The sequence below is a fragment of the Pavona decussata genome, unplaced genomic scaffold (assembly GCF_977016875.1).
Source record: "Pavona decussata unplaced genomic scaffold, jaPavDecu1.1 SCAFFOLD_315, whole genome shotgun sequence".
Lineage (NCBI taxonomy): Eukaryota > Metazoa > Cnidaria > Anthozoa > Scleractinia > Agariciidae > Pavona > Pavona decussata.
In genome coordinates this window covers 814,138-826,387 of record NW_028145706.1, presented here as the reverse complement: position 1 = coordinate 826,387, position 12,250 = coordinate 814,138, and the positions used below count along the sequence as shown (strand labels likewise).

The window sequence follows — 12,250 nt, the reverse complement described above, 5'->3', positions numbered from 1 at the left end:
GTTTATTATTTTTCTTTATTTTTTCTTCATTTTTTTTTAAACTGCGCAAAAATTATCTACAGTGGGTAAATTAAATTTCTTAACTATACTTCTGATCACCTTCCCCCATTCTCCCTTATATTATTACTTTTCGTGTATGTTTCCTTTTCATTTTTTCCATTTATTATTGTATTTAATCACTAATTGTTATTTTACCTATCTCCCCACTGTCATTCTATTAATCTCTGTAACTTAGCATTAGTTGAAGAAGCACAAGCTTCATGGTTTCTTTAGAATTCCTCACCATTTTCCTTTATTTCTTTACGATTCTGTAAATTACATTTGGTGGCAAACAATAATTATAATAATAGTAATACTCAGGTTAGTACTCAAGCAAATCTGAAACTTACTCCACTCTTCTGGTCGAGAGTTGCCGGTGTGACATTTCACCTTACGGACATTCAACTAAAGGAAGTTTGGTGCCCATGTCGATGAACTAAGGCAGCATTTACACTTGGCGCCTAAGCACCGGCACAAAACTGTGCTCTGTTCACATTCTTCAGCTAAAAGCTTGGCAGAACTGCTTTTAAGTTTAAGATTAAACGACAAATCCAAGTTGAGATCTTTGGGTGACGGGCCTATGTACCCCCAAAAATAGTGTACAGTCTGATGCCATTGTCTGATACAATGCCCATGGATATCGTCTACACAAGCACTATGCTGAATTGATAATGGCGCTTGTAAAACCAATGCCCAGATTGATGTCCTGCTTGGTATAGTTCAATTATCAAGGTTTAAGAGGGCACAACCCTGGTACTATGGGCACTTTCCATTTGTCAGAACTAGCCGGCCAGACTGGTCAGTTCGTAAACTGAATGCACCAAACTGAAGGATAAGGTTTATCCTAGTCTTTCGAATTTCTTCAAAATAGCGCGTACCATTTTCAGAGTGACTATTTTTCAAGATTTTGTAGCACCACCCCTTCAACATGACGCATTCGATTTAAAGACTGGCAGGTCTGGGCGGCCAGTTCTGACAAACATAAAGCGCCCTAAGATCATACCACATCCAGGGCAAAGCACTCAGGGACCTAAGTATCAATGCCCTCTCAGATGCAACTGATGATGTTATACAAACTGTTGCTACTTACTTTTAGTGTCCTTCCTGCACTTTCTCTTTTTATGCATATACCATGCCGCAACTCCGATGGCAATAAGCAGAACCACACCTCCTCCTGCGGCACCACCAATTAGCGTCCATGGGAGATCATCCTCCTTATTATCATCTAAAGTATGATTTAAAATGGTTGATTACTAAGGCAAGGGGTTTGAGGGGGAGGGAGAAAGATGTAGTGGATCATGGGACACATAAACAAGGTCATGTGACAAAGGGAGCGAACAGAGAACTCGGCACGTTTTATCAAGTACGAGTATTGTCAAGTCTTTCCTTCTTACTGTTTTAGAATACAAAGTTGCGTTTCTACAATCTCAGTTGATCTCACAGTTAATTCCCCGTGTTTACGATTACAAGTGGTGGAGAATCCAAATCTTGTCGAATTTATGAAAACAATAGAAGAACTTCAAGGAGTCGTGGCTGGACTTGTCAGCGTTGTGAAGGACCTCACTAAAAATGTTTCTCAAGTCACTCAAACAGTCGGCCAGATGGCCGATGCAGCTCCTACAGCCTCTCATCACGACAAGAATCAAGACCTTCGCATGCCTTCCTTGCAAATTCCATCGTTTCGTCAAGATTCTGTGATACTAGACGACATATCCAAATTTTTGGAGCAATTAACCCAACAAACATCACATCTCGCCGAAACACGCTTGTTGCTTCTGGAATAACAATGTGTTGGCGACTGGCCAAGGTCGGTGTTGTCAATCGCTTAACGTACAGAGGGCTACACAGAAAAGGCAGCATAGGACAAACTTAACATTTGTATGGAAAGATTATGTGCAGAATTCGGTGAATCCAAAGAAGACCAGTGCCACTGATTACCCAATGAGTTAAGCGCTATCGCTATCCAGCAAGAGCGTAACGAGTCCGTGGAACAATTCGCGTTCAAATACAAGAAATTACTGCATCAATTGGAGAAACTTGGCGAAAAGATTGCGAAAGATTGTCCCACGTTTGCAATTTTTCAGTTTATTTCTTAAGTCAATTCCCGTATTGCTCAGCAGCTTGTTGTGAAAACAGCAGGATTTGAAACTCTCGATATGACTGTTGAAGCAGTTTGTCACATTGAGTTGTCATTTCAAACTCTGCCCACCGCCTCGAATACAAATTAGTCGCTCGATGGATGGAAAGTAACACCTCCGAATGCCACTCACTCGTGGAGAAACAAATCATCTGTCAAGGTGTTGTCCAAAAAACCGCAAAGAAGCTTCAAAAGAACCCGAGCTCTGCAACAATACGATTTCGGAAATCGATCTAATTGCAAGGAAGATGGCAACAAGTGCTCATATGGTCAACAACACAAATGCTAACGCTGTAATAGACGGGGGTTGTAAAGTCGCCTGTCCAGCGCATCTTGCAGCACTGTTCCATCTGATGAGGTAAATTCTCTCAGACAGCAAGTTGTAGTCTTGTCTACTCGTCTGGCCAAATTCAAAGCTCAGTGTCCGGAAAAATCTTCATCTTCTGTTTCTGAGCGCTCTGAAAACCAAACCTCAACCTCAGCTTCACGACCACCTCCTCCAGTCATCACCATCTACTCCTTTATTTGGATCACCTGTTGTTACCATCCCTGCACCTTTGGTAACGCAAAAAGCTCAGTTACGTCAGCGTAATATTCTGTGGACTTCTGTTACATCTGCAGGTCAACAACTGCCCTTACCCTTGGATAGCTGCTGTTCAGTGTCTCTGGTGAGCAAAGTGCATGCTGATTTTGTTGCCTCCAAACAGTCTGTGCCCTACAGGAACCTATTTCTGTTAGAGCTGTGGTGCAAAATCTAACCTTAAAGCAGTTGCCACCATGGAAATCCCCATCACATGAGAAACACAAACGGAAACTGTCTTCACTATGCCTGTTGTTCCAGGCCTTGTCTGGCCAATAGTCTTTGGGGAAAACCACCTTCACGCGACTCAAGCATTGGTTGATCATTATGTTCCATGCATCACCTGTCGGCATCCAAGTATGCAGTTTCGTGTCCAGTGCTCTCTCAACAATCCACTCCAAGGCTTCACAAGCGTCTCAGCGCCCCATGGGTCCTCACCACATGAAAGTGGAGCGACAGTGCCAAAGCCACATGTCAGTGTTACATGCCTTCTTACGGGAGTACCACCACCAGGTGTTCACAAGCACTCACAATCCCTTCACCGTGGTATTAACTTTCTTACAGTCTGAATCACACTTTCCGCAGCTTTCATGGGATATCAAGCAGTGTTTCAATCGTTATGGATTGAGGGCAAAGACATTCAGCCAGGTGTTAAGGTTCTCAGTGGTCACTATGATCTGAGCGAAATTTCAAGTCTTGTGATACCAGAAAGCGCACGCCCTAACAGTGAGCCCTACTACAATGCACACCTCATAGACCTTCCTGAGACACCAGATCCAGTTCACACAGAGCAAGTTCCTGACATGCGCATCACATATACAACCTTGGCAGTGGAATCTAAGTTGAAAAAGACAAGTATCCTCGAGAGTGTCATTTTTGGCAATGTTCGAGAAATGTCAAGGGATGATGATGCTATTCTCAAAGAAGCAGCTGATGCTACTCCCAGACAGCTTGCAGATGGACGGCTTACATGGGCAAATGCACAGCAGCCAGCCTTTTCATCTCAACCTCCAAAGAACACTAAACAGGAGCATTGTGAGTCAGACTCTTGTGCTCCAAAGCAATGGCAACTTTCAGTTCAAATAAAAGGAATGGACGATTCTGGTCTCAATTCATCAATATTGTCTCCTTTTTGTAATACCTTCCCAGACTTTAACTGTCAAGGTCCAGAGTTTCCTCCCGCAGAAGAACTAACCAGTGACCCTTACTCACCTGCCTACACCGATGCCATATTTCATGCCTTCGAGCTAGACAGCTTGGCCTATTCCACCATTGATGAAGACATTATGAAGAGATTCAAGGAACTTACCAGTCAATATCCTACTGCATTTCCTCTCCCTCGTAGTCCACTTGGAGCTGTTAAGGGGTTTGAGCGCAGACTTGACACAATGGATGCCCCCCCCCCTCCCCCCTTCTACACTCACCCATACAGGAAGAGTCTAGCACAACTCAGAGCTATCAAAACAGAAATCGAGCAGATGTTAAAGCGTAAGATAATTCAACCAAGTCAATCAGAATGGGGTTCTCCATGCATCCTGGTCCGCAACCTCTAGAAAAGGGTAAACTGCAACCTCCAAGATTTGTGGTGGACTATCGTCGCCTCAACAGCGTGACAGTAGGAGATGGTTACCCTATCCCATCTATCTCAAGCGTTCTGGATGCCGTCAGCCAAGGAAAAATTCCTATCCGTCAGTCTGATCAACATAAAACTGCCTTTTGTACACTTCGGGGACTGTATGAATTTCTTAGGCTTCCCTTCGGACTGAAAACAGCACCAAACACCTTTCAGCGGATTTTGAACACTGTATTTGCAGATTATTTGCATAAGTGGCTGGTTGTTTATGTCAATGGGCAAATGTCAGACGAGGAAGCCCTAGCACAGTATTCATTATTGTTTCAGAGACTGGTTAAAGTTGGCAAGCACTTGAACCCTTTCAAGTGTACATTCTTCTCAAGAGAAATCGAAATACTAGGAAATCGGATCACTCAAGACTGTCGAACTCCAATAAGCAAAGAAATAAAAGCACTTTTATCTATGCCCACACCAACCAAAACTTCTGCAGTGAAGCATTTTCTTGGACTCTGCGGATATTTTAGAGACTTTATTCCCTGCATGTCTACCCGAACACAAGCCTTACGTTCCCTCCTCAAGAAGGGTGGACCATTTAATGGACAGAAGAAACAGCAAGAGAGTTTCAAGACTTGAGCAAACAATGACGGGCCCAGATGTTATGTTGCTCCATCCTGATTGGAATGCTCAGTTTGAATTACACGTGGATGCTAGTAAGCTTGGATGTGGAGCAATGTTGGCTCAAGAGTAAGATGGTGTGCTTTGCCCTGGGAGATTTGCATCCCGAGCATTTACTCCAGCTGAATCACGTTGGACAACTATGCATCAGGAACTCTTTGCTGTGAAATGGGGTCTTGGACAGCTTCGTTCTTATATACTAGGCGGAAGAGTGAAAGTTGTAACTGATCATGCCAATTTGAAATGGTTAACTACTGTGGCACTAGAACAGGCAAAAGTCGCATGATGGTGCATGAGCATGGCTGAGTTTGATTTTTTTATCAAACACAGAAAAGGGGAAAGAAATGTTGTTCCTGATGTCCTCAGCGGTCACCCCGTCAAAGAGAACATTCCTGAGGACAATGTTGTCATACCTCCGAAGAATGGTGTTATCACATTTCTGACCATCGGAACCTTAGTAGATATTCTGCACCATACCCCTGAGCTTGTTCATGGAACATTTAACAATACCATGGCTTGTTTACACAATGCATGTCGTATACCTCAAGCTGATTGCCTCGACCCAGTTTGTCTTGTCACTGTTTCAGAGAGAACTAAATGTGCAAAGGAGCCTTAAGCCAAAATTTCAGTCACAAGCCAGTCCAAGAATCCACCAGTTGCTAAATCTCAAGAAAGTCTGTCCTCAGAGTGCAACTTTCAAGACTTCAAAAGTTTGGAATCTTTAAACCGCCATTGATCAAGTTTTGCAAAGAGACAGCTACAGGATCACTGGTGCGATTACTGGTAGCTCTAATCAGGATATTTCTGCACTCAAGAACATACCAAAGGAACATTTGCAGTGGGTTAAACAAATGGCCAAACGCTAATCTGTTATTGACAGTTTGCTTATGTATCGTGATGAGCTTATGGAGCACCCAGGTAACTATAGGATCATGGTTCCCAATGACATTCAACTTCAACGTCATCTGTTAAGAGTGTATCATGATTCGCTTTTGGGAATGTATCAAGGACATGAAGCTACCTATGGCTCCCTTTCACATGACTTTTATTAGCGAAATATGGCTAAGCTTGTGCGGAACTGGATCAGGCGATGCCCCGCCTGTATCAAATTTAAGTCTATTGATCCCAAACATGGGCCGACGCAGATTCGCATATATGACCGTCCCTTCAGCACCATCGGAACAGACTATGTTGGACAATTGCCTACCACCCCTACTAATAACAAATGGATTTTAACGGCTGTTTGTCCCTCCTCTAATTTCTTACGTGCAATTCCAGTACCAGATAAACAAGCAACTACTGCAGCACAAGTTCTGTTTAATGATGTATTACTGCAATATGGATTTCCAGCAGTCTTGCAAAATGGTCAAGGAGGAGAATGGCTTAATGCGGTATTACGCCAGCTAACAAAACTTCTCTCAATTAAACACATTGTTACAACTAGTTACCATCCACACCTAAACGGAAGTACAGAACGTCTTCACAGATGGTTGAATGCAGCAATAGGAATTTATCGTGAGAAATATCAGGAACGTTGGAAAGAAATCCTGCAGCCAGCTGTATATGCTCACAATGTATCTCCGATTCCTGGTACGGGCCAAATTAGTCCATTCTTCCTAATATTTGGACGCAACGCACCATCACCTGAAGTCATTACTCTTGACTTACCAGTAGAAAGCACTTCAAGAAGCGCATATGCAGAGCAGCTTGTGTCTCGTATGCGTGAAGCCCAAAAACATTTCAACAGCATCAAAGCAGATATGAAAAGAACTCAGAGAGAATATTATGACAAATCATCCAGAGAACTTAACATAGCTGAAGGAAAGCAAGTTTATGGTTTATGTTCGAAGACCACCTCCAAGCTCACAACCAAAAGGATCAGCCACACTGTTCATCCGTCGATTTGATGGTCCTTTCACTGTTATACGACATGTCCATGGTCGCCAGGATCTTTTACGACTTTGACATAAATTCAATCAGGATGAACTTAAAACAGTCAACATTGAGAAGATCATTGTCGTTCCAGATGAGCTTTCAGAAGCAGCAGCTCATGATCTCAGAAATCATGAAGACCAACCATCCAACACAGAGACTGTTACCACTCCAGAATTACCATCACATCATATCATCACAGCAAAATAAAATACAGGTTTCGGTTTAATTAATTAATTAATTACCACTTTATGACAACTGCTGACGAACGTACAGGAGAAAGACGAACTGAACCGCAGACAGGGAGCAGTTTACAAGATCAAATGCTGCGACTGCCAGGCCATTTATATTAGTGAGACCTGCAGAAATTTAAACGTACGACTGACTGAACACAAACGAGCAACTAGAAAAGGTGATATCAACAATCACATTGCTGAGCACCATTTACAAACGAACCACAGAATCGACTGGGACTCTGCCAAGTGCATTACCTACAGTACAAATTACCATCAATGACTCACTCTGGAAAGCTGGTTTACTAACTTAGAACAAACACCACTCAACCGTTGCCTACAACTACCTGCACCACTGTATTGCATCATACAAACGACGTTGACAACAACAACGAAACAAACAATAGACATTTGACTGAAAATATACCCACGGACTTTTGACCTACAAAAAAGACGGATGGAAACGAACCAATCACTTTTTATCTTCACAGCCAATAACATCACGGCTTGCTGAGAAACAACCAATAACATCTCGACTTCGTTGACCAATCAAGCTAACAACCAGAGACATATATACCACCTACTGACGTTCCACAATTCACTTGACTCTAAAGATGACTTTCGCTCAGGTTATCGAAGTTAGTTGAAGTCACCCGAAACTCCTTCTGAGGACTACACTCACCCAGATGATCATAATTTACATACTTATGACATGACTCCTGGGTTCAAACCATTTACAAAATCATTTAATAAACAAAGAAAATCAATTAATAATAATAATAATAATAATAATAATAATAATTATAATAATAATTTTTTAAATAATGAGAACTCTTTATTACCATATTTCAGACAAATTGCTATTCACAAGTTAAAAGTAGAAATAAGAACTATTAAAAAACTATTTACAATTTATTTCGATAAAAAAGAGAACTTTCAAGCCGTTTCTTTTTTTTTCTGATAAAGTTACTATGCTATTCTTATTAAAAAAATCAATCATATACACAAAGTTAAAAATCTTAAAAAAAGGAATAAAACCAACATCAAATAATTAAACCAAAATAATAATAATAATATTATTATTATTGTTATTATTATTATTATTATTATTATTATTATTATTATTGTTGTTGTTGTTATTATTATTATTATTTGTACATGAGGCCTTTTCTTTATTGGATCACGTTACAGATTACTTCTAGCAAATGGTTACCTTTTGAAGTAGGTTCCGATGATTCGCCAGTGCTAGGTGTGGGCAGCAGTTCTATGAAAAGTGAGACAATAAACAATAAGATACTTTGGACACTACTTATTATTTTTTCAATTTTTTTTTCTATGATCATTGATGCTAGTCTGCTACCCTTGATAAAAACGGTTAAGTTTAAAAACATTGAGTAGCACAAGTTTGGCATGCTAACTGCAAATTTAGATGTCTTTTTAGCCGTGGCATGCTTGAAATCTCTTTTCAACCAAACTATCATCATAGCAAAAAAAAAAAAAAATACAGGTTTTGGTTCAATTAATTAATTAATTAATTAATTAATTAATTACCACTTCACGACAACTGCTGACGAACGTACAGGAGAAAGACGAAACGAACCGCAGACAGAGAGCAGTTTACAAGATCAAATGCTGTGACTGCCAGGCCACTTATATTGGTGAAGACCTGCAGAAATTTAAACGTACGACTGACTGAACACAAACGAGCAACTAGAAATGGTGATATCAACAATCACATTGCTGAGCACCATTTACAAACGAACCACAGAATCGACTGGGACTCTGCCAAGTGCATTACCTACAGTACAAATTACTATCAACGACTCATTCTGGACAGCTGGTTTACTAACTTAGAACAAACACCACTCAACCGTTGCCTACAACTACCTGCACCATACAAACGACTCATTGACAACATCAACGAAACAGACCAACAATAGACAGTTTACTAAAAAAGGACACATGGACTTTTGACTAACAAAAGACAGATCGAAACGTACCAATCACTTTTTACAGTCTTCATAGCCAATAACATCACGGCTTAGTGACAAATGAACAATAACATCTTGACTTCATTGACCTGTCACGTTAACAACCAGAGACATATATACCATCTACTGACGTTCCACAGTTCACTTGACTCTGAAGATGACTTCCGCTCAGGTTGTCGAAACGTCAGTTAAAGTCACCCCAAACAAAGCAGCAAACAAGATTGCCCTAACATAGCTGAGCCAACAAAACAGATACATTTTGTTTTTCGGTATCCTGCGAAACTCACTTTGCACTAAGATTTTTTAATTGCAGGCGCTTTTGGGAGTGAAGCCATTTTCCTTATCCAAAGAGAAACAAACAGCAGTGTTACTGTACCTCTGGTTGTAGGTTCAGGCTCGGTGATCTTAGTGGATTCGGGGTCCACTTTAAAGATGCCAAATTTGTCTTGTTGCGCAGCAGTCTTCAGAGCAGATATTACCTTGCTTTCACTTACACTTCGATTGAATCGCAAAACGAGATCAATGATCGCACTGCCTGGTTTGCACCTAAAATTAGAAACAGACTGCTAAATTGCTGCATTGTACTAATGGACCAGTTAATTGTCACAAGATACCTATTAGAAATACCTATTACAAGCTAATGTTTTACACCAATGGCTGTCGATATTGCGCAGAAGTTTAGCGGCTTCATAATTTCACATTCTCTGGAGAAGGGGTGTGTATTACTACGGAACTTAAGCCTCGACGGCTGCAACGCCAACGAAAAGGTAACTTGAAAATATAACTTTACTTTATATTTGTGCTACTTCGAGATTACTTCAACTAGTTCAACTTCTACAGAAATAGTGAACTACCAAATAAAACCAACCAAATTGGTAGTTGTGTGGTCCAACTCAACTAAAGAAAGAGAATTGAAAATTCACTGTCGTGTGTTCGAGTTCATCACAAAACCTAGAATTTGGTCATTTCACGTTGTTGTTTTACAGCGGACAGCAAAGAAGTGTACCAAAAGTTAACATGCACGTGCAGAGTGATTGTTTTCGTCATTACAGCTTTAGTTTTGCGGCGTTGTAGTTGCACGCATCAAGAATACCCATAAGATAGTCGAAATAGACTCGCATCCAGACTATTCCGCGCGCTTTTGCGTCCTCAAATGACGTTCCCATTCTGTTGCTAAATCAGCCTAATACGAGAAAAACAACGACCATGCACGTGTGTTTTAAATTTTGGTATATTTCCTCGCCATCCTCGGTAAAACAACTTGAAATGACCAAATTCCAAGGTTTTGTCGAGAATGTGAGCACATACTCTGTCTAAACTAGAATGCGGCTCCTACCAATTCTGTACCTGGATAGTTCAGCCGCGTTGTGCAAGTTGAATGAATTGGGATAATCGCGAAGTGGTTCAAGAAGAGTAGACTTATACTTTCGAGTGACGTTTTGGTAGGCGTAGCCGTCGAGGTTGCTTAAAGTGCCTAATAAGACAAAGTTGCACTTCAAGCCTTAGTGGAATCCGGTTTCTGTAGCATGAACCAACTAAGGGTATTGCTACTCCCCCTGGATGGGATGCTAGTCTACCGTGGGGTTACCCTCAACAGTATTCCAACAGGACGTAGAGGAAAGTTTCTCTCTAACGAGACAACAGTAGATGGTTCCAAGTAACCTGGAACCATCAACCCTTCGATCTTCTGACCGAAAGTCCGGTAAAGAGTCATCCTTAAGGCGCTGTTTCACAAGGCAATTTTTTGTGCAACGCAATGTTTACGAGAGCAATGCGCTGCAAGTTGCAGAGGACATGTTACGTTGGAACTCATCTCGCAACGTTGCGAGAAAACTGAGTAGCGAGGCGGAGGTGTTACAAGTTTACTTTTGTCTGCAACTTGCTTCGCAACGGCGATGCCTTGCGAGTTGCACAAAAGATTGGTTCTTGCAACAGCACCCTAACTATGGTGTGTGTTGGTAACGCGGGAATCACGCACTAAACCAAACTACATGTATGACGAAGGGCTAACGCTCAAAACGTCAGCATTAGAATCTCGTCACGGCGATTAAATTACCTTACTAACTCTACTGATAAACTGAGTTGATACCCACCGGCGAAGAACCACAGTTTCTTTAGAATCTAGCCCCTTGTCAAACCAGATAAACATTTGGCGCAATTTGATTGCAAATATTCCAATGTTTACATTTGTTAAAAATACGCAAAATTTGCTGGTGGTAGTACCTTTCTAATTTACAATCTTGAGCTTCAACAATGTCCTGAGCCTAAAGGAAGTAAAATCAAGGAAGTAAGAGCCTTTATTACTATTCTACCAAGTAAGCAGTCCAGATAATTGAATTATGCAATCCGACGGGCCACATGAGCAGCGTCATTGACCAAGCTTGTTCGGTTTACTACATATCGGAGATAGAACTTGTCCAATATTCAATTGGACAATTTTTTTTTACTATAAAATATATTGTATTCCATTCGAATAAGTGTGAATAAAATTGAAGTGGATTGAATTGAATTATTCATCAATCAAGTCAGGCCGCCCCCTCCCCCTACCCCCTTCTTCTAATCAATGTTTTTCCAATTTCGAATTTCATGTTTAAAGTAACAGGTATTAACACTTTAAGGGAGCCGGGGGACCAGAGCTGGTTAAAATCTTATCACTTTCGTTTAAAAGTGTATTTCTTATTCAGAATGACAATTTTGAATAAAAAAAAAAAAAAAAAAGAAGAAGAAAAAGAAGAAAAAAAAGCGTCTTAACCTTTTTGCAACTGCTTATAGCAACCTTTAGAAAAGAAGTTAAATACATTCATACCGTTTGAATAAGTTTTCCCCTTGGTAAATTTCCACAATTGTAATTTGTGACTTTAAGCGTGACCCTAAGAGAGCTATCAGAAGCTAATGGAAAAACAAAAGTTTAAGCATAAATGTTGGGTAATTCAAACTATCCAGGTGTTACAGTGGTCACAGAATTGAGCCCCATGATTGGCGAAAAACTCTCCACTTGTGTGTGCCAAGGGAATCTTTTTCACTAAAAACTGCACAACACAAAACGAGAGACTTTAGTTTGAAAAGACTTCAGTTAACGCAAACTTAAAC

At 40.7% G+C, this 12,250-nt stretch overlaps 1 protein-coding gene and 1 pseudogene across 3 annotated transcripts in view; both read right to left on the bottom strand.

Annotated features, from left to right (window-relative positions):
• The window catches only part of LOC146454102 (uncharacterized), a 392,508-nt gene that overhangs the window by 205,226 nt on the left and 175,032 nt on the right, over positions 1-12,250 (bottom strand). The gene's annotated exons all lie outside the window — the stretch shown is intronic.
• LOC146454109 (hemicentin-2-like) overlaps positions 1-12,250 on the bottom strand; it is a 57,982-nt pseudogene that overhangs the window by 3,502 nt on the left and 42,230 nt on the right. Inside the window, exons 14-18 of the transcript XR_014859328.1 lie at positions 11,967-12,049; positions 11,384-11,424; positions 9,537-9,706; positions 8,383-8,433; positions 1,130-1,264 (exon numbers count right to left, since the gene is read on the bottom strand). The product of XR_014859328.1 is annotated as a hemicentin-2-like (transcript). The remainder of the gene's footprint in view (positions 1-1,129; positions 1,265-8,382; positions 8,434-9,536; positions 9,707-11,383; positions 11,425-11,966; positions 12,050-12,250) is intronic.